This window comes from Fundulus heteroclitus, chromosome 11 (assembly GCF_011125445.2).
Source record: "Fundulus heteroclitus isolate FHET01 chromosome 11, MU-UCD_Fhet_4.1, whole genome shotgun sequence".
NCBI classification, from domain to species: domain Eukaryota; kingdom Metazoa; phylum Chordata; class Actinopteri; order Cyprinodontiformes; family Fundulidae; genus Fundulus; species Fundulus heteroclitus.
The window spans coordinates 36991165-37013945 of NC_046371.1; the positions used below are offsets into that span (position 1 = coordinate 36991165).

Genomic DNA, 22781 nt, shown 5'->3' on the forward strand with positions numbered 1-22781 from the left:
AAAACAATTATCTTCAACAAAGACATTCTGCAGAAAGCAGAACGATGGACAGCAAGCGATTGGTGCTAAGTTATGTCGTCTGATGAATCCTGAGTATCTGAGACGTCTGGGAACTGATTGATACAGAGAAGAAAGGTGAACAATACAAGACCTGGGTCTAACAAAACCCACATGTGGGGGTCCACACAGTTCTGTCCAAAACCTTGAAGGCTGGTAAAACAGCATTGTTAATGCTGTTACTCGCAGTTTTCTAAATAAATAGAAATGCACTGTCATTGGTGGGTTAAAGCTGTACAAAGGAAGTTTGGATATTGGCCACAAAACTGATAGCTCTTCCTCTTGAAAATGAAGCGATAATGAACTGCTGTTGAAAACTAGCACTTGTGCTAACACCGAAGCAGTACATCTGGTTGCCCAATATATATGTGATGTCCATATTAAAACAAATGAATGAATAAAAAAAATTGTATTTTCTAGTTTGTAGGGAAGCCTATAAACATGTAACTGTTCTCAGAAACACCCGTACTGCATTAGGCACTAATGCTTTCACGTGTCCTCCCAGTCAGCCGGAACAGAAGGAGTTGTCAAGAGGCGTGTTTCAATTCTTTCTCCTTTTCTCTGCAATCAAACAGCAGTAGTTCCTCATTAAATTCCATTTTATAGGCCTTAGCACAGCAGAAGCATGCAGAAGACGCTGGCATCCCTGCTTACACAATGTTGGCACTCGGCTGTGTGAATGCTCCCATCATTGTCATTGTTCTTGGTGTGAATGGCCCTTCAGTCACAGCAGCTGGTTTTATGAGCTAGCACATTTCTCTAAATGATAACACTGACCATTTTATGAACATGACTGCATAACCTCACCGGCAGCAGACGATAAGATGCTACCTGCTACACACTGCATGCATTGTTCAAGACTGGAGTAGGAAGATGAAATCAAGATCAGCGCTACAGCCGTTTACCTGCTTTTAATGGAAGCTAATTATGGACGCCCTGATGTTTTCCACACACTGCATTTGTTTCACAGGTTATGAGGTTGCACAACATAGGCCGTTTCTCAATTCACAAGAATGTGAGTACGGACTCGCGTTCTTGGCAAGAACACAGTAAGTACGGACTTGGGGAGAAGAGGAGCAGGCGGAACGCATCTCTGTGTATCGGAGCAGGAGCATACTCGTGTACCTGTGGCATCACCACGCACAGCTCGTCTGGACCTGCATTTCACCTCCTGTTATTAGTAGTCTTTAGATGATAATAAATTATTACCTATATTGATGACAAAATTAAATAATTGGATTTATAACGTATTTATTTTTGAATGTGAGAGGTAATATTTTGTGTTAAATAAATTATAATTTAAGTTCTTTAGCCTTTTTTTAAACATACAAAACTATTTATATACAACACCATATTTTATTGTAAACCTTTTTAAAACAATATTTTTAATATCTAAAAAAGCCTAAAAAAATATCTTTAAAAAAAGTACAGAATTGTGGCTATAGGGTCACGCTGTCCTGAATCAAGCTGCTGCCGCGGTGCATTCTGGGAAAGCGGTCAGTCTGAAGAACGCACAAGTCTGCACTGGTTCATGCTGGGTAAAGATGGCAGGGTGGGAACAACATCCGGGGATTTGGTCTGTTCTCGCTCTGGTAGTCTTGGCAACTGGAACAGTGGCGGGGCTGAGGCTGATGACGTGTCACGAGGAAACGAGAAGTACGCATATAGAGAAACGACCAAAGACTGTGATGAGATGAAGAGATGGGAGATAATGTTCAGAAAACTTGAGGAAAAAGAGATGATAAATCTAAACATCTATCAAAAACAGAGAAGCAAACGAGTTAGCTTAGCATAAACAACTCTGACAGACTGTAACTATACAACTATAACTGGTGAACCCTGAGGAGCTAAAACATAATCACCAGCGCTACATCCTGTCCCTCCACAGCACAAAACTGGAAAACTTTTCAAACTAAGCAGACAATGGTTATAATGTGTAATCTGCAACGCTTTAATTCCTCTTACTTATCAAGTAAACGATGATGAGGCCCCATGATTCAGAGAGCAGCAGCTGGTTCAGAAGCTGCTTCCACTACAGTTGGCTATTAAGAACCTCACAATTTGATTCAATTTTAATTTGATATAATTATTCTGTAATAAGCATTTTTTTTGTGTACCTGTATGACAACCTGCTTGTTGCACAGAGCTGACTGTACTGTTTTCCTCTTTCCCTCTATCCTCCTGTCCTCTGACAGCCCTGGCCACGCCCTGGCCACGCCCCCGGCCACATGCACTCACCTGATTTGTCCGCTGTTCAACCTGGCTCCCGACTCCAGTTTTAAAAATGTTAGTCTCTCAGCAGACCGGTGACAGAGACAACCGCGACTGTTTCATCTGAAATCTGACGAGTCATACAGAGGCTTTAAAAACAGTTCATCTGAGGCTGTTTATCCCCTAGGGCTGTCTTTTTGATTTCTCTTTTGCTGGATGGATTTTCCTCTCGCAGATCACTTAGATAAAAGCCAGACGATCTATAATACGTCCACTTCTGTGCTCTTGCCCTGCCGACGTGTCACCTCAAACTTCCAGGAAGCTGGTGACTTCACAGATGCAAAAATCTCTCGTAAATTTAAGAATTATTCAAAAACTTAAAATTCAGCAAAACTAATCATTGGTGCTCCTTTACAAAAATGTAAATACATTTAAATATCTCTGTCCAGTAAAACCAAACAAAAGAGAACCTGTTCCTGCTTCTGTTCTGTGCCAGATTCCCATCTCCTAATCTGTAAGACTATTTTTTGTACGTTTTGTTTGTGTTGTTGTGATTTTGCTGCTATATTGTAGAATTTAAATTGTGTTTGGGTTTTTGTGTATTTTCTGTTTCTTCACAGCTCTTGCTGTGGGGAAATGTGTGTTGGAGCCTGCCTACTTGGGAGGAAACAAGGACACTTTTTTTGTGGAGAAGGGATTTATGTTTATTTTTGGATGGACATGTAAAAAATACAAAAAAAAACTGGAACATGCCTTTCTGTCATTGGTCTTATGTGTAAAATTGTCATTCATTGTATTTAAGGGTCTACATCTTGAAGTGTATGGTCCTTGTGTGACTGGTAAAAAAGAAAAAAAAAAAAACTTAAAATCCTACTTGTCAGGAAGGATTCCTGGCTGGCACACCTATGTATAAAAAACAACCCACCTACAAACCTAGAAATCTTGCAAAACCATCACACCTGTCAATACACAAAATATTAAATTTTTTTTGCCAATGTACACTACATGTATTAACATTTTTGAGTAATTAAAAAACGTCTCCTTTGAAAAAGATTACTAATCTCAATGGTGACTTTCCTCTTTAAATAAAGGTTTAATAATAAAAATATGGGGTACAAAAGTAAAAACATGATAGTACTGTATTAACATTAAAGTGCATGTAAACCTAAATTGTTCTCCTTTCCTCTTAGAAACCGGGATAATCCACTTCATCTTTAAACAATAACAGATGTGAAAAATAACTAAATTAGCAGAGTGATCCTTGTGGTATAGATGATGATAGCAAAAGTAAAAAAGTATTACACTACTGAGGACTGGGGAGGAAAAAGTGGGTACACCGAGCAAGTTAGAGAGAGAGAGCGACAGAGATAAATATATAGTAAACAATAACAAAGTGACAGATTTTGCCTTGCAAGATATGAACTTACAACCTTAACTTGAACCTGACAAGATAAAGAACTCAACAGCTGCTGTATTTCTAAACCTATATTATTCACTGAGTAATCTCTGCAGAAACAGCCTATTTTCTGCTATACGGCAGTCTTATCACACTCCAGCATTTTTAGCACGTGTTAACTTCATCTTTAGTAGACAGCAGAAATTTTTAAATTAATTGCTTTCTTTTTTTTACTGTCACCTCACAACTAATGTGGTGTTGTTTAATGTTGCTCACAGCATCGCTGATTGGCAGGTAATGTTCAGCAGAGGAATAACATGACAAGCTTCAGTGTGGAAGCCCCAAAAACACCTTGACCTGCAGACATCAATCTATTGTTGAATCTACAGGTAGATGCACCGTCCTGAATGGTCATGGACAGACCTGAGTCCAGGTGGGGTTAAGAAAAGCTGGAAATGGTGAGCTGTAATGCACACTAAGCCCAAACGGTTGGAATACATGATGCAGGGTATTGGGATAGCTGGGTATTACAAGAAACCAGAGGATTTATTATTTTGAGCCACTCCAATCAACCTTCAAATGCCCCTTTATTTCATTATGTTGCATCTGTCAGAGCGGCAACATAAAGCTTTTAAACATTCATTTGTACAATCAATTAATTTGAGTGTTGATATTAGCTGTATTTAAGGTTTCCCAGTACTTGCATACTTACATTAATGTTAATTGGCATTGATGACCTGGTGTAAAAAACACACCAAGATTCAGATAGTTCCCATTTCTTACATTTTTTTTGTTATATTGCTGTTTACAGATGTTATTAGGAAGGTAATTTGAACTACAAAGGCATTGTGCTGCTACATGAAGTGCACAAACAATTAAGTGTTTATTACTTGTTATATTTTAAATGTTCTACATTGTTTGCAATCCATTGTTAATGTCTTGTGTTTTTTTAAAGAGTTTTGTACAAGTTTTCTTCCTTTCTCATACACGGCTGCTATGTAAAATGAGTTTTTCTCCATTTACTGCAGTTGCCTCTACAGGCTACAGAGATCAGAGACACGGTGCGCTCTCGCTCACCTGGCCACTTTGTTGAGTCTACGTCGTCATTGACGCATTAGAAAGTGAACATGGGCTAACTTCAATATTTATAGCTTTCTTACCTCAGAAGACATGACGCCTCTAAACAGAAGATCTGTGCAGTCTCAGCAGCAGATGGTTTTACTGTTCTCCCATGCACAACACGGGTGTGATTTCAACATCTGAGCAGAGGAGGTAAACTCCTGCAAAACCTCTGCAGCTATGCTCCTTCTGATTTATGTTTCTTTTTTGGTGTAAATTGACACTTGTGTAAGATTTGTTATCATTTTTATCATCTTTCTCATATAAATGGAAGAAGGAATTGCAATATTGGCTTTAGCAAAAAAAAAAAAAAAAAAAAAAAAAATCAGCCCCACGTATCGGGTATTGGTTTGCCTGATGTCAAAATAATCGGTATCGGTGCATTAGTCGATCTCTACTATAGACCACAACTGAACGATTTCAATGTGAACAGGAGGCCAGTAAAAAGCAGGATATGTCCCTGGTACCCACCATCCTTACCTAGATCATAAGATTTTAGTATCCAACATGCAACCCGTCTATGAAGCAGTAGTTTGTTAAGCTACGGTTTAAAGAGAAGAATACAAAAAGGTTTGAGAAGTACAGCTAAATGTGGCTGGCATTCATTCCATATTTTTGTTTAAAAAACAAACAAAAAAATAAACAATGTTGAGTGTTAGATTTTTGTGAAAATACGTCAACATGAAAGCAGAGTATTGCTGGAGCTGATTATAGCATGATGATGCCGGTCCTGCCTGGTATCATACAGACGACTCCCATCAGCTGATCACCAAGGACCATCAGCTCAGAGAAGCATGCTCTGAGATGGACTGCTCTGACATCAACAGAAGCAACGCTGCTTTCACGGTTAATCACTACTGAGCTAGATGCTGTGCAGTTAAAAAACTTATTTAAGATTTATGGAAAATAAAGAGCATGGCAAAGTTATTTATTATAAAAATTATTTATATTTCTAAGAGCAGAAAGTGAAATGAATAAAACAGACTAGCTATTTTGCTGGTAATTATAAGCAATCAACAGATGCCTCCTGCAGTATCCTTTGAAAAGGAATACCTTATTTTTCAGACTATAATTCGCACTCTTTTCATAGTTTGGCCGATCCTGCGAGTTATATCCAGGTGCTACTTGTATATCAATTTTAAGTAGTAAAAACTACCGTCTAATAGCCGCAAGAGGGCGCTCTGAAAACTATATTCTGCTCTTGCACCACTTAAAAATGAATTAAAATATGAATTAAAATATAAACAACAAAGACTGAACACATGTACATATGTTGTTTATCTGCTTTGGTATGAATTCATGCAGAGAAGTGTTATGTGGTGCAGTTTGAAGAAAACAGACCGTGACAGAACCTGTTACTGGGCTGTCCATGAAGCTAACAACGGCTAGCGCTAGCTTACAGGTCAGTTGTCTGGGCGGGTTACAGCTTCGCTGGTGCAGGTCAGCTTTATGTTGCTCTGAAACATCTGAGTCGTACTGTTAGCTTAGCACGTAGCACCATTAGGCTCATGGTCTAATTCATAGCTCTCAACTCTCACGCATTGACCGTGTGACACACGCATTTCCTCAATTGCACACGCTCACACGCATTACTTTGAAAATCTCAATCTTACAATCAAAATCTCACTCTTTAAACGCACGCGTACGGACGCTTCGCGTCATGGCGGAACCAATTTGCGGTACAATGGTTTCCGCACGTCCAGTAGTAGAGGGAACACAGCTGCAAGGACCGCCGCCGCGCAAACAAGTTTCCCTCATCCAAAGTGAAACACTTCTACGGTCCGTGTTGCGTGCAAATTAAATGGTAACTCGTCATGTTTTATTAGTTTGAAATAATTCAAATTGCCTAATAATTTCTGAAAGCAAACTGTCGCCATTACTTTCCTTCTTTATCGAATGATGTGAGGTAAGAAAGTAAGATAGTCCGTTTAAAATAGTGACCGTCTTGAATCGACCAACACCACGCCCCCGTCGGACCACAATCTCACGCTCGACTGTCGTCAAAAGTTGATAGGTATGTCTAATTTGAGCATGAGACCGTAACGCTCCCGGTTGGAGTTGGTTGCTTGTGCTAATTTACTCCATTCAACCCACCAGCTATGTTCCATATTATTCAGCCGATTGTGGCTGCAGCTGTGCAATAGAATAAGTTTCCTTGCCAGATTAAATTTCAGTTTTTAGTCTTGGATCGTGTGAAATAAATTTCTAAATAAATGCCATTTATAGTCTGGTGCAACATTGTTCAAAAAATACGTTAGTTTCAAACTAGGGAAAATGCTTACGTTATTTAGAAACTGCTGTATACAATATAAGTTCTACTGGAATGGGTTTCAGAAATACCTAGAAATTACAACTCTCTACAACTTGTTCAGCACATCTGGTTATGAGTCAGGCGTTATCAGAATCCATATGTAGGATTTCCATCTGTTTATTCCTGCTATACAGGATCTGTTGGAAGCAGCTTTTTACTCCAGTGTCAGCTTTACGGCGGCTCTAATAGTAGCATGACGATTGACAATGAAACAATTATTTTTGTTCATAGTTGGTCACACTCTGCTTTGGAAATAGGCTTTTTGTATTGTTTGGACCGCTTCCAAGGCTTAACTTCTGAGAGTAAGAAAGTGAAGACAACAACAAAAAAAGAGGAACAGCAGCAGCTGTTCATTTATGTGGGAACATAAACACACACAGCTAAAAGTTTAGCTCAGTGAACAGAAAAGGAGCAAATTTTGTCTAACTACTTTTTTTTATTACTAGTCATTCCTAAAGATTTTTCTATATTCATTTAGTAATTTTGCCTATTTCTATACATTTTCCATATTCTTTCAATCCTTTTCTAACTTACACTTTATTTTCCAGAGAATGGTGAAGTGAATTATACTGCTGATTTTATTTATGTTTCCATCCATCTAATGAAGTCAGTGCTTTTAAGGAAAACTCCACAGTTTCCATGTAATTGATCTAGCGCACTGTTGTGGCAAAATAAAAGCCGCCACACATTCAGGATAATTTTCTTTTTAATATAGGTTCAAACAATGTATGAGATATATAGGGCTGCAAATATTTATTTGTATAGACTAAGCACAATTCTGTTTTGTATGATCTCCATCCTCATGTCAGCTACTTGTAAAAATATTTTGACTCGCCTGTTGTCTACACACTTTTGAATGCCTCTTTATTGCCTCTTGTTGTCACTATCTTTTATTTATTAGCTTTATAAAATTATCCTCCATAATATATTAATGTTAAATTTCAATGACGTACTTCTCTTAATATTTCAATCAAAGCAGGGTTTTTTTTACTGCAAAAATGTTTTTAAAACAATCTTTTGACCTGCAAGCTTTTAACATTGCCTAATGTCTAAAAAGATTTCAAACTATAGTGTAAAATAAAGAGCATATTAACATGTTTGTAATCAGGCTCATTCTCTTTAATTAGGCAATATTGCCAACATCAATATTAAAAACGAGTGAATTATTCATTTCCAAATAAACTCCAGCTCTCTGGTCAGATATTAAAGTTAAATAAAACTATCCCATCATGTAGCTTCACTTTAATATCAACCATTAATCTCAGTGATAAAAGAAGCACTGAAATGAACCCAATAATAACCGTTAGATATCATCTGATTAAACTGCAGCGGCAGATTCAAAGCAGGCTCCCCCAGAGCTGAGGGCTTGATCGGCTCAGCTACAGCTGGCTGCAGCGCAGCGAGAACAGACATTTCACAACTAAGTGTAATTTATGAAACTTTACTGACTTCAGTGCCTTCTTTAGACGTTCACCTGACGGCGCTGCAGACCAGTGACAGGGTCATGTGACTGATCTATGCTCACTGGGGTTACTGCCCTCTGCTGCAGCCTCTGTGAACTGCATGTGCTTTACCGCTGAAAGGCAAATATTGAGACCGCTTTAATGTCTATATTGTGGAAAAGGACGACACAAAGGAGGTAGGTTCAAACACTGCTTTACTCCAACAAAGAACAATGATACAGAAAAAGCATATATATACACACCACCGAACAAACATGTTTCCTATCACTTATTCTCTCCACTGAGTAAGATCGGAGCCCCCTAGTGGTCCGCCACAATATATCTTTAAATGACGCCTCAACACAGTTATATTTGCGGCAATAGTTGTTGCCGCCCTATATCCATCTATCTATCCATCTATCTAGACAGATAGATAGATATGCGCACTTATATTAACCATAATCAGAGTTTGAAATTAATTTAAAATTAACTTCATTTTGAAAAACCAACGTCACTAGCTAGCAACAACCATGCTGCTCTCCGGAGGGAAAGAAAACTAGAGACAACAATCCAGTGTTGCCCATTTAGTGACTTTTCAGACCCTCAAGCGACTTTCTATGAAAAATCGTCTAGAAACAAATCTATCAACTTTTTCTGTGTAAATGGCAACTTTAGGTGAAAGCACCAATCAGCGAGAACTGCTATGAGCCTGTTCCTATTCCCTCAGCACTGTCTCACAGGCACACCACTGCTGCTGCTGCTTCGTCTTGAAAGCCCCGCATGTAGTCAGAGCAAAGAGAGCAGAGAGAGAGACCCACGCCAAAATTAATCATGCATGCACAAAAGTCAAAAGTGCTGTTTATGCCGCCTTGGATTACATAGTGGGAAATAAATATGACGTAAATATAGTTTTCAAAGTAGTCTATTTTGTCTCTGAAACTATTACGCTAAATGAATTCCCAGTATTTGATCCACACACAGCTTCATTCACCTGCTCCAATGAGAAGGTGTCAGGGAAAATTACCAAACTCAATGAGTCAGCATTTTAAATAATCATAATAACAACTGCGACCAAAATATTTGGGATTCAAAGTTTTCCTGTCGCTCATCAGTCAATGAAGTTGATCGAGTAAAGAGATTTAAGTGATGAACTCTTAAAACCGTATGTTTCAAATGTAGCCAGTATTCAGCTCTGTGGGTGTATTCTGCAAAGGCCTGCCAGGGACTAATTCTGGGTGAGTGACAAGTGTTCTCATGGGGCGTGGCACCCGCGCATGTCACCAAGCAGAGGACATGACTGTGCCTCGTCCAGAGCACAGCATGCTGACTCACACTGACACACACTAATAAATAAGTGATTTATCAGGGCACCTTTGGCATAAATCTCCTGGAAAGTTCTGCAGAAAATGCTGGTGGGTTCAGCTGAAACTAATCCTCTGTCCAAATGAGGCATCTGTCCTGTCAGTTATCTTGGACAGCATTTAAAACTGAAAGAGACGCAAGAAACAAGCCATGGCTCACTGACTGGATGCAAACAGTACATGTTGGCTTCATTACCTCCCTCTGCAGCTCTGGTGAATGACAAGTGCTGCATTCTGCCAACAACCAACACTGTGACACACATTAACTACACACACGAAATTAACCAGTTTCCCAAGTGAATGTGTATTAGCCTAAGGCAGTTTGTTTCCACAAACTTTTAATAGCTGAAAACTGAAAGTATAAAATCTGTCATCCCAACAGAGTTAAAACATCACAGGGTCCGATGCAGCCAGAGAACACCAAAGCTGTTTACCAACACACAAAAACATAAGTCACTGACAGGAAACTCATTACTGTAGCATCCACAACTTCCTGTAGTTTAACCTGAGCTGACCACACACCAACAGGGACATGAAGAACCGATCACTAAGACATCTCTTAGTGATGCAGTTCAGAGGGTGCTTAGATGGAGTTTATGATGAAGGTATAGTGGACGATATTTTTCGGCTTCCAGTTCACATCAGTGTGTGTGCACGTTCCTTGCTAGTTTCCTGTTGCTGCGCATGTGCGCTGCTAGTGTTTATGTATCCAGTTAGCTTTGGTGTTAGCCGTTAGCCATTGTAGCTCCGCTGCTCTCATCGTATACTTTAAAATGGCTGAGTCACAAAGAGCAAACTGACACGTTTAGTAGAAGAGGAACGCCTCGGTAGAAAGAAATAAGACCAGAGTGCATGTGGGAGATGTTTTATGCAATCCCCCCAAGGAGGTAAGATGGTCTTGCACATGCACAGTTATTCAGAAAGTGACTTGGGTGTTTCTTACATTTCCGAAAAAATAGTCTACTATACCTTTAAGGTTTAACATCAATCTCTTTCATTGAGCCAGATATTCAGCTGGAAACATTACCTGATAATCAATGGTGAATGTAGAGAACAACAGACACCAAATTACCTCACTAAATGTGTGGCTAAACCTTCTGTGTAGGTTGAAATTCATCTGAAGACATCTGCATTTAAAGGCTTGCATCAGTAAAACCTGATTGTTCAGTATGAACAATATGCTAAATAAATCTGGACCACCTTCCATAAAGGTTACTCTAACTTAAATAAGATACATTTATATTTAACATGTAATACTCTGAAAGCTGGCCCTTTGTCGGGTGTTTTGGTGGGAATTCTTCTGTGAACTAATAGTTTCTGTGATACTTGGATTCAGCATGAGCTGCAGCTTCCAGTTTGAATGAGAAAAAGTCCATTGTGTCCCAGAGCTTGGTGTTTCACTCTGAAAGCTCAGATGTCCTGGATCAAGTTTCTCTTTGCCAATACAGAGTTCCAGTTTTCACCCTGCCATCACTGCTGAACTCAACACAATGATACTTAAACTCCTCCGCTTGAGGCAGAGCCTGACCCCCAAACCAGTGGGGGCAATCCACCGGTTGAAGACCATGGCCTTAGACTTACAGGAGCTGACCCTCATCCCAGCCAAGGTCAAGAATCTGAGGAAGCCAGCAGAACCATATTCTCAGAACGCAAAGATGCGATCCTGAGGTTGCCAAACCAGACACCCTCCTCTCCACGACTACGCCTTGAGATCCTGCCCATGAGCAACACAAACAGGACTGGTGGAGGGGCAGCCCAGGCGGAGCCCAGCACCCACTGGGAACAGGCCCGACTGCTCTTGCTTTGTCCAAGCTCTGCTGAATAAAATACAACACCTATTTTATAGCACAGAAACCTACTCAGAGTATGTTCTATAAGGCATAGTAGTGCTGGTCATAGCCTGTGATGGACCGACAACCTGTCTAGGGTGTACCCTGCCTCTCACATAATGGCTTCAGGAGATAGGCAACAGCCCCCATGTTACAAACAATAATGTCATTTTGATGTTCTATATATCAAAATATATGTTTTGAGTATAAAACACTCTAATTCTTCATTTACAAAATTGTAATTAATGAAAACTAAGATAATATGAGAGGAATTAAATGACAACCACGCTCTTAGCGATGCTTTTAATTTGCACAGTTACAGCAGTACTGCGCATGTTGCATTTCAGCAGTATAACAAGATGTGGTACTACTAATCTAGGGTAGGCTGGTCCATTAGACATATGATTACATTTTCCTGGTAGGTAGAATGATGTCAACTTCCTGTCTACATTTTGCAAAAATTTGAAATATATAGTACACAGAGCAGGAAATAATTTTCTTTTGCGTGGTGGCTTAGTCATAATTTAGTCCTCACATTTGCATGCACACAACTGTGTACACCTGGGGCTGAAACGATAGCATTTGCATCGGTATTAGGTCTGGCAGCCACATTTTGTCAACTGCTGACACCTCTGGACAATTGGTTGGAGGGTTGTCCGAAAGACTTGCTAGACCTCTCTAATATGGAGGACTAATCCTGTCATAAATCAGACTACATACGGAAATCATTACAAAAAGGCCAAAAAGTAGCTAAAATATAAAATTGTGTGCTATTAAATGCTGCAATAAAATAAATAATAAATAGATGACATTTATGCAATAATTGATCAAATAATCAGCAACAAGTTTAATTATTTCATGTTTATTTACACCCAAATATATTTAAAACATGTTTTTCAGGGCTAAGAGTATTGCTTTTTTATTATTATTATTTTATTGTCCTTTCATTTCTGAAAAACGGATATATTTCCTTCTCCAACACATCTCCAAGGTTGTGTCAGATTCCCCCCAACCTTTTTATTTCAGTTCCATCTTTTTCCAGGTGGTCTGACTATGCAGCCGGCAGTATAAAAACAGAGGGGGCAGTATTTGGAACAGCGTCACCGCCTCAGCTTCTCTCCTATTGGCCGAGCTCAAGCCTGTTGGAAGAAGCTACTGAGTGCCTGAAAAGGAGCTATCTGTGGCGGTTAACTTCTCGCGTTTGCTAATGAAGTTAGAAGTGCTGCGGATTTGGCAGCATAGCGGCGCAGTTAGCAGCAGGTAGTGCAATTAGTCGGGATGCTTTACTGCATCAGATTAAGTGTCTAACAGAGAATGTTTCAGTCTACAGGAACCTGGATTATTACAGCGGCTGTCGAGTCGCTTTCAAAATAAAAGCATGCAGTAGAGATGGACTATTTTTGACATCTAATGAGACTAAACATTTTTTTTAAGAACCTCACAGTTGAATTACAATCTTAAAGACTGGTAAATATGTAAAATAAACCATTTAAACCATCATCCAAGGATTATTTCTGTCCTGATAGCCTAATATAGCTTAGTTTCATTTTTCATGTGGAATGTTATGATTAGCGTTCATAAAGATGTATGTTTATAATTCTAAAAATAAATACAGACATCGTCCAAGTCCAAAAAACTGAGAAGGGGTAGCCTATTAGATAAAGCACTGCCACTTTGGATCCCTGATCAATACTGTTAGCCCTGAAAAAACACGTTTTAAATCAATTTGGGTGAAAATAAACATGAAAAATAAAAGAGATGGAAGAGAAAAAAATCACTTGTAATAAATACACAAGGTGAAAATAATTGTTCTAGAAAAGAGAATGACTCAGAAAATGAGTGGTTTAACTAAACAACATTCAATAAAGCAAAGTGATAAAATGCATATGTAGCTGATTAACAGATAAATTATTGAATGTCTATTTTGTTGCATTTAACAGCACATATTTCAATATTTTTAGCTACTTTTTGGCCCTGTATGTGTTTTATTTAGTAATTTGTTTATTTTGTATGTATTCTGATTTATGACAGGATTAGTCATCCATACTACACCTTTCTGCTACACCCAGTTGACAGGGCTTTCAGTTATATTTTGCACATTTAGCTCAGCAGATTTAAGTCAATATTCCATAAAAATGTTTCACTTAAGCACCACATTTGTGATAATTTTGTAGAAGAGTTCCAGATTACTGACTTTGACTCATGCAATGACCACCATCTTGAAAACTGGTGGCCATTTTAGAATATAATTTTTAAAAATAAATGTTTCCAGTCAAAATACATTCTACTTAACATTTAGATCAATAGAATGTTTCTATTTATACAAATTTTACACTGAAAACTCTGTTTTTTCTATTTTACAAGACATCCATCTTGAAAACTGGTGGCCATCTTGGATTTTCAGTTGTGTAACAATCTGGTCTAAAACTACTGGTTTTCCTGTGTGATGCACATTTTCCAACTCCCGCACAGGTAAACCTTTTGTGGGTCACTTAAGAGCCGAGGACAGCACAGTCAAATAATTTGGTGCTGTTTGGGATGACTGGAGTGCAGCTGTTGCCATAATGAATGATGGCTGATGCCGTCACTGGCTTTTCAACATTAAATGTTGCTGCCAATTATATTTCTCCACATGAGACAACATGCAGACTTAATGAAACTATCTGAATTCAAAAACCAAACAATTGAATTAGATTTTATTGTAAAGGGACTTGTTAGAAAATCCTACATTTACCTACAGATATTCTTGGCTTGTTCACAATCTTTGACCTAGTGAGCTGACTCAAGTTTCTCTTTGGAACTAAAATTAAGAGCGTTCAAACTACATTTTTCGAGCCTTCATGCTGTGAGCAGCCATTACTTCTTTATATAAGGAGCAAAGGCAACATCGCCCAATGTGTGCAAGCGGAGACAATGTAAAACAATGATTTCCTCTTTTAAAAAAAGACAAAATGATAAAAGGTTTCCGTCATTCCAAACTCAGCATGTTCGATCACACAGAAGCTCAAAGAATACCACACAGTAAGTTTGCTTTAATACATTCAGCCTTCAAAGTATCTGCCAGGGTCAATTCTAGGTCATTTTGCTCATTTTTGCCAAAACCTTTCTAGAAAGATTCATACAGCTGTTGTGCTTCCCCTGACTCCATTTCTAAACACATGATTGACAGACAATACTGACGTTTTCCCCCCTAAGAGCTTCTGTTAAGAAGAGCGTTGTCATTGGAAGAAGATTTGGGAGTTTTTGTCTGGATGGTCCAGCTGCCAGTTGGCCGATAGCTGCCACAGGCCAGTTTCTCTGAGCATCTCAGTTTAACTCAGATTTTTGACCAATCTGGATGATTTGATTGAATTTGACTTTGTAAAGTGTCTTGAGATGATGTGTTGTGAATTGGTGCTATATAAATAAAATTGAATTGAAATTTTGCTAGGAAACGACATTAACAATGATATAACAATAATAATAAGGTCAGGCAAACTTCAGCAAAAGTCCATTTCTTTTAAGAAATCCTGTCCAATGTTTTAAATACATAAATGTTCTGTAACAAACTGATTTCTTAAAAACCCATACTTTTGTTTAGGTGCTTTAGCAGGGAAGGCTAATTTCCTTCTCTGTTAAACGTCCCAAGAACACGTCCTCTACTTAATAAAGAATCTCTTCAGCGCTGTTATAAAGGTTAGCAGTTGTTTCAAATACAAACCAACCTGCATGGAACTGCAAGCTCTACCCCTACAAACTTCAGTCGGGCTTTAGTGTTTAAAAACAACATCAGGCAATGACCAAGCAGTTTGTTCTGGTTCGTTAAAATGACATTTACACCATGTGGGTATTGTTGTATAATCCTTCTCAATACAAAGGAAAATTCATATAGTTAGACATCAACTTAACCAGCTGCTTGGGCTTTAATCTTACTAATAATTTCTCCACTGTATGTTAGTTAGGTAGAGAAAATGCCCAGCTTTTTAGAGTAGGCCTTTTTAAATCTGGTTCACGTCAATCCATGTCCACTGGTGTCAGTAGGAGCCACTTAGTTGTCGCAGGTACAACTCAAGACTATAATCAAAGTGAGACACGGCCATTATGATTCTCTTTCAGTTTAGCGTTTTTATCTACCTCATTATGCTCGTCATTGGATGCCCTCTCTAAAGCCTCCTGTCTGCGGTCTCAGAGGACCAGCCATCAGCAGTGACCTTGTTAATTCTGTTGATAAGATGAATGCAGCTCTGCCAGTGAAGAGTGCTAGGTGTTAGACGCAGGCCCTTCACAGACAAGGAGACACTTCACCTCATTTGAAGCTTACAGCTTCACTGACAAATGATGACTTGTTCATTTCTCACTGTTTATATATAGTTACTTTTGATAAACAGATCTATCCAGCTAGTCAGCACATGACCATGAAAACAAAGGCTATTCTGCCATGTGAGAACTAGCCATGTGTGAAAACTAGCCATGTGTGAAAACTAGCCATGTTTTTCTCTGAGGTGTGAGAGAGCCAGAGAAACGCTAGTTTGAAAAGAAATTAAATTGGTGTCAAAGCCAAACACGACCGCTGCATGGGGAGTTTTTTGGATTTAAACCAAATGACACCGCCCGCTTAATGTCTGAGCTGGTAAGTTAAGACGATATACTTGTCCTTATCATATTAGTTGAAAAAGGTCTCCAAATGACAGTAATATGATTTATTGCAATAAGTTTTAGACAAAATTATTGTCCAGCTAAATTTGCTATCGTGACTGGCCTAGTTACCTACTGCAGCTTTAAGACACACCTCTTTTCTTTGGCTTGAAGTGAGGCGTTACATTTTTTTAAATTCTTGTCAGTGTTGTATTTCATGTTGCTATGTTTACTTGGATTATTTTTTTCTACTTTTAATTACCATATTTGTTTTAGTTGTTAGTGTTTTTTGTTCAGCACTTTGGTCAGTGCCTGCTGAATAAAGTTGGCTTGGCTTAATGTCTCGATCATGTTTAAGGATAAAATAATCCACTAGGATAAATTTCTGGATCACTCTCTGCCAGCACATCTCCAGTCCAAATATGCTCCGTCCAAAAAGGGTTAATAGGAGTTAAGAAGATTCTGTCTTTTAATCTTTCAGAACCACAGACATTTCTTTTATGGACAGACAGAATATCTGTCCAAAGCTTTGTTATGGCATGACAGGTGAATTTGACCTCAATGCAACGAGACAGAAATCCCATCCATCACTTTAATGACATGGAGTCGTAGAAATGTGGGTTTGTGTGATTCAGAAAACGACCTGGAGCTGGAGCTCTAAACGAGGCCACCGCCCGCGCCCAACTGGGGCCGGCAGGAGGGCTGATCCAGAGATACCTAATCTATGATGGCACTGAAAACTGGACCAAATATCTGGTATGGCTAGGATTTAAGAACTGACATGTCAGCCAATGGTGCACAACACAATAACGGGTTACATTTCTAAGAACAAAACAAAACACCTCTCCACAGAGGATCATTCACACTCAATGTTTTTTTGTTTTGTTGTGTTTGATGAGAACTCTTTGATTAGCTTCATATAAAATATTTCAACCCAGTGAAAGTGTAAAATGTGTAGAGCCGATGAACATTACTCAATGTATTTGTATCACTCAGCGTTTTATTGGGTTTAGCTCTGAACAGCCGGTTTAAGACATGATTTTGAAAAAAGGGTGGGGCAGAGACATGCGGGGCATGTCACATGAGGATTTAAATACCAGCTAGAAAAGAAGCTTTTTTGTTTCGATTGTCGTCCTTGTTTTCTGTCTGCTGGACAGAGGGCAGCGGCGCTATCATGTAACAAAGGTCAGCGTGTCTGCCTGAGCTCAGCACATCCCAGCTGCATACTTACCCAGTTTCCAAGTGTATCAATTATTGACCGCAGTGATGTCATCACTGGGCGACCTCTAAAGCTGAGCCAGCTAGAGGTTTGAGAGGAGAACATGATAGCTATACCATACAGGAGACAGAGATATGCAACTTTTTAACTATGCCTGTAGTTTTTAACCTACTGCTGTCAATGTTGCTCTATGATGCGGTAATCTCATTCACTGCAGACAAAAGTTAACTTTAAATACCCTTTCACACTCCACATGAGGGAGAAGATTAGCATCTGTAGGATTTGTTAGAACTGATGATCCAACGGGAATATTAGCTGGTGATCAAAACTGGAGGAATTTCTGCTTGATTGGCTCCAGCCGGCTCAGAAACTCAAATATCCACTTTTATTAACTCGATCACTAATGCACCATGCAGGGGTGCACCATGTCACGCTGACAACACTTGGAGGCTGTTTCTGAGCGCAGAAAACTCAAACTTAGTCATCTCCTCTGTCAGTGACAGGTTTAGAACATAGCCACAGGAAACATGAGAATTTAAAGTTTTTTTTTTTGTTTTTGTTTTTTACAGAAACATATTTAGAAAATGCCAATATGTGTCTCTTCAGCCTTTTTGCTTCCTCCCTCCCAACCTGAATGAACAACAGAGTAGGTTGCTGAACCAACTAACAAGTTTTTGTATTTAACAGTTTGACTGGTACTTAATGCTGTGGTGAGATTCCTGTAGGTTTCTGGTAAAAAAAAGCATGATTATATAAAACTCTAAAAGATATGATAGAATTAGATTATCTCACTGCTCCAACTCTCAAACCCACTTTAAACATATTACCAACACCTAAAGCCCTAGTTAATTAAAGTTAATTACTTAGAGCACAATTGGCAAATAGAAGGCTTTCAAATAATTGCCAGCTTGTTGATGTAACGCGAGCCTCAGAAAACTACACCCAATAGGTGCTGATTTAGGACTGCCTGCCTAATGCAATGTATTAGTAAAACATAAGATAAGAGTTAATATTGTAAAATTATGCAAAGATCATGTGACACACTGGAGGTGTTAGTGACATTAAGACAATAAAGTGTTAATCTTTCTGTGATTTTGCTTCACTTCAAACACTGAGAGCTGTTTGTGTTGCTTTATTCAAAAAAAACAAGTAAAAGCTAATGGTTTAAATAAGGGCTGTGTTAAAAAAAAAAATCGGTTTTCCAAAAGATTCATTCATATAACCAAAGACCAATTAAAAAAAAAAATCCACTCTCCCTACAGCCACCATTAATTACTATTACTTTATTAATTTGATGTTGAATGTTAATAGAATACTAGTAACAATATGTTGCATAACTATACTAATGTAATTCAGGTAACGTTTAAAAAATTATTTTAATACCAGCAGTCCAATTTGAGATCGGATCAAAAAGAATCGATAAAAAATCTTTAGAATTGGAATCAAATTGATTCCTAAAATATGAAAATATGAGGGCCCCACTGGCCTCTCTCCAGCCCTATTTTAAAAAGGAGCAATAAGCGAAATTTAATTATTTTAAATAGAAAGAACTAAAGGCATCTTTCTAGATGGACTATGGTTAAACGCCACACACCATCTCTCTGTGTTCTCCAATCTCTTGCTTACATAGCCGGGCCGGCCTCATAGCAGGTGGTACAGCTGCCACTCAGAGCTTAGCCACTCCCTGCCCATAAAATGGTAGAGAGCACACCCATCAGATCAAAACGTTGTCTTGCTAACAGCATTATACATTTCTGACTTACTTCTAAACTTGACATGTTCCTCTGAAAGATGATGCTGTTCTGTTGTGGAATTTATCCTTCACAAATAGGCTGATACGAGCTGAAGGGTGAGAAGGGGAAATGGGTGTGGTGTTCTAGAGAGGGGCGTGGCCTGTTACACATCTTGTTTTGGTCTACAGACAGTGCTCAAGCTCCACCTAGTGTTAAAAACCGCTTATTGCTCCTTTAAAGAGTAATGCATTTTTGCAGTATTGATGTTGAGTGCACTGATATTTTGAGGACGAATTGTGATTCCCTATCTCCTAAAAACCTCCTTTTATCTAGAGTTTTGCTTTTCAGCAAAAAACAAAGACTTACATGTTGACCATCAACATAACTAAACAGATTGGCAGTAGGACAACATGTGCTCACTTTCTCCCATCTTGCTGCTGGTTATTTTGATGTCAGATGTTGTAAACAATTTCAGACCGGCTATTTAATCAAAGCCTACCTTTATTATGAATCCCACTGTGACGGCAGTGTTTAGTCACTGTGTGCAGAGCTCCACATACCAGCCAGACATCAGCTGTTAACTGACAGCACATACTGTTTAAGACACTGTTGGCGTTAATAAATGAAACGGCAGCATTAGGATAACAGATACAGAAATACATGGGAGATGTGGATAGAATGTTGGCCTAAACTTTGATCCACAAAAGGAATAAAGAACACAACAGAACTTTAAACATTTACTGGATGAGTGTTTTAGTGACGTAATGATGTAGCATCAAACTGTGAAAAGCCAAAGAAGCTCTTTAGCAGACCCAGTTAAGCACTAGAACCACAATGGTGGAGCAACCCTAGTAACGCACAGGCGACGCCCCTCTGCATATTTGACAGCCCCGTGTCATTTTTTTTTTTTTTAAATCACTGACAGAATTGATGCAACTGTAACTCAAACATTGCAGCAGTTACCCAAAATATCATTCCACAAAGAGGACCTAACCCTAACCCTAACCCCTTTAAACAAGTTAGGATGGGTCTATGGGCTATTCAAAACAAGGTCATTCCATTTTTGCTTGCAAAATCATTGATTTCACCTCCTCAGTTCCACGCAGTCTGAGCTCCTTTCTAATGAGCTGTTTTAGGACTCACTACACTCACACTTTATACACCTGAAAATGGCAGCAAACCAGATGCACAATGGTACAACTGTACATCATTGACCCAGAGTGTGATCCCACCCACTCAGGCAATGCTCTGTTTGCCTCTCTCCCATCAGGTAAACGCTTCAGAAGCATCAAATCCAAAACAAATAAACTTAGAAACAGCTTCTTCCTAAGAGCTGTGAGGGCAATCGCCCCCTGATGGGAGACTGCAGTCTCTGAATATCTAAAAGCTGTAGACAAAGCCTCAAATCATCACTGTTCAATAAGCATCTTGCTACCTCATTATCTGTTATGTGTGACTTTCCTGAACGCTTAAAACAAATGTAACCCTTGTTCATGGCCTGTTGTCACTTTTTGCCTTGATTCTGTGAACTGTAACGTATCTGGTAGAGTTAGGATGTGTATGAGGCTCATGTCCAAAGGAAGGGTTTCCCAGCAGGGCCTGGTCCGATGCGTCATACTGGCCCAGACATCATAATCCCTGTGGCATTTTATCCTTAGTACTGATGACCCTGTTCCTGTGGTCCAGTTCCTCTGCTCAGGCGCTCAGAGGTCAGAGCTGCCAACACCACTCACAACTAACTGTCAGGATGCGTTCTCAAGACTCAGTGGAAGAACTAGATTTTATTTCTTTTCAGCAACTTGGGAGACCATTCAGAAGAACTTTTCAGTTCTTCATTTAAACATTTCTGCAAAATGCAAATACCTCAATTCAACATTGCTCCATCCTAAATGTTTCAACCCATTAGCTTTTATTTGAGCCTCTTAACGTCTCATATTGCAATACTTCAGACATAGCCCTTCTTGGCTCAGATTGTTCCTCTTGCTTATTCAAAGACAGAAGGATCCCCTCAGGCATCAAGACATTAACATTTTTCATCCTATTTAATACAAAGAAATTAGGCTAGGACTAGAAACTGAGGCAGCACACACACACACACACACACACACACACACACACACACACACACACACAGAGTTAAACTGCTGAATGAAAACATAAGGGCCGGATATTTAAGCGGTGCTACACGCATTCTGACAGTCTCCACTGTTCCTGGTAAGCCAGCTGAACCTTCAGCACGGCTTTCCTAAAGTCTAGCAGAAGGATTTCACATAAACCCGCTGCCAGGGAATCCAGACAGAGAACTCCATTTCGTAGATCTGATCTCATTATCCTCTGCTGGGCCGTAGTGGAAACACCCTGGCAACTTGCTAATCAGCGTCAATGCCAGGATTGTTTACGGAGGAATGGAATCTCTTTGGGAATGTTGCGGCGTCTCCAGAAGTCCATGACCGTGCAGTGAGAGTGGAGCAGAGCTGCATGACAGCAGTATGAATGCTGTGCATAATTAATGAGCACGCAGACAAACACCAATGGATGGTTAACCTCACATACATGTGGCCACGTCTAACGCAGGGGTCAGAGGTCATATGTTGCTTTGTCTCAGTGGCAAACAGACAGACAAAAAGAGCGTTGAGTGGAATAATGCATTATGCACATAATGGACGACAGAAAGCAGTTAGCTCCACTAGTGAGACACCACATCTGCACATTGTATCCAACACTGCTTTAAATTCCTAATGATGAATTAATTAGACTTTGGTAAGGTGAGCTGTCACAGAACAACTATGCTCTGATTACACTGTGAGCGGAGATGATGGGCCAATGAGATTACAGAGGACTACTTTTACTGCTGAACAACAATCGAGTTCTCAATTAATACAACATTGTAAACCTCAGACCTGAAAGGAACGACGGCTGTAATGTAGCAACTAGGTGGGGTGGCGTCTATGTGAGGAAAGGAGCCATGTGCTGGGATCACTGGGTGAGAGGTGGGGGACACCAAGACAGCTCACCAGTCCATCCCAGGACAACGAAGACACACAGACTGAGACCGATTACCCCAACAGTCATGTCTGTGAAGAGTGGGAGGCAGACGGACAACCAGGACAGAACCCACCCAGGCAAACTCTGGGGGGGTACGTCATCATCTAATTTGTACATTTGTTCATACATTTGGGACCCAGGCTGTAGGAGAGCTTTTGCCAAGACAAAAAAGTTATTAAAACTAGTGATTAAATGTGTTTGGAACTAAACTAAAGTACAAAATGATAAAATTATGGATTTTAATACATTGTCTGAATCCCCAGTCATAAACCAATCTGCACCAAAAATGTCAAAAATATGAATATCTCTTGCTTTAACATATTTAAAACATAACTTCATTGTGAAGGTGTGGTGGCTTTTATCTTGCTGTGGTGGTGCTCAACGATCAATTAAATGTAGCAGAAACCCTGAAAGTCCATGCAGAAACTCCCAGAGTGGGGGTTC

The 22781-nt window shown here is 39.3% G+C and overlaps 1 protein-coding gene across 8 annotated transcripts in view; it reads right to left on the reverse strand.

Moving 5' to 3' along the window:
- Positions 1-22781, reverse strand: part of arhgap32b (Rho GTPase activating protein 32b) — a 128475-nt gene that overhangs the window by 101093 nt on the left and 4601 nt on the right. Inside the window, exon 2 of one of the 8 annotated variants that reach the window (XM_021319302.2) lies at positions 8544-8670. The exons of the other annotated variants lie outside the window; for them this stretch is intronic. The gene's annotated coding sequence lies outside the window, so the exon portion shown is untranslated. The remainder of the gene's footprint in view (positions 1-8543; positions 8671-22781) is intronic. 8 annotated transcript variants of the gene reach the window in all.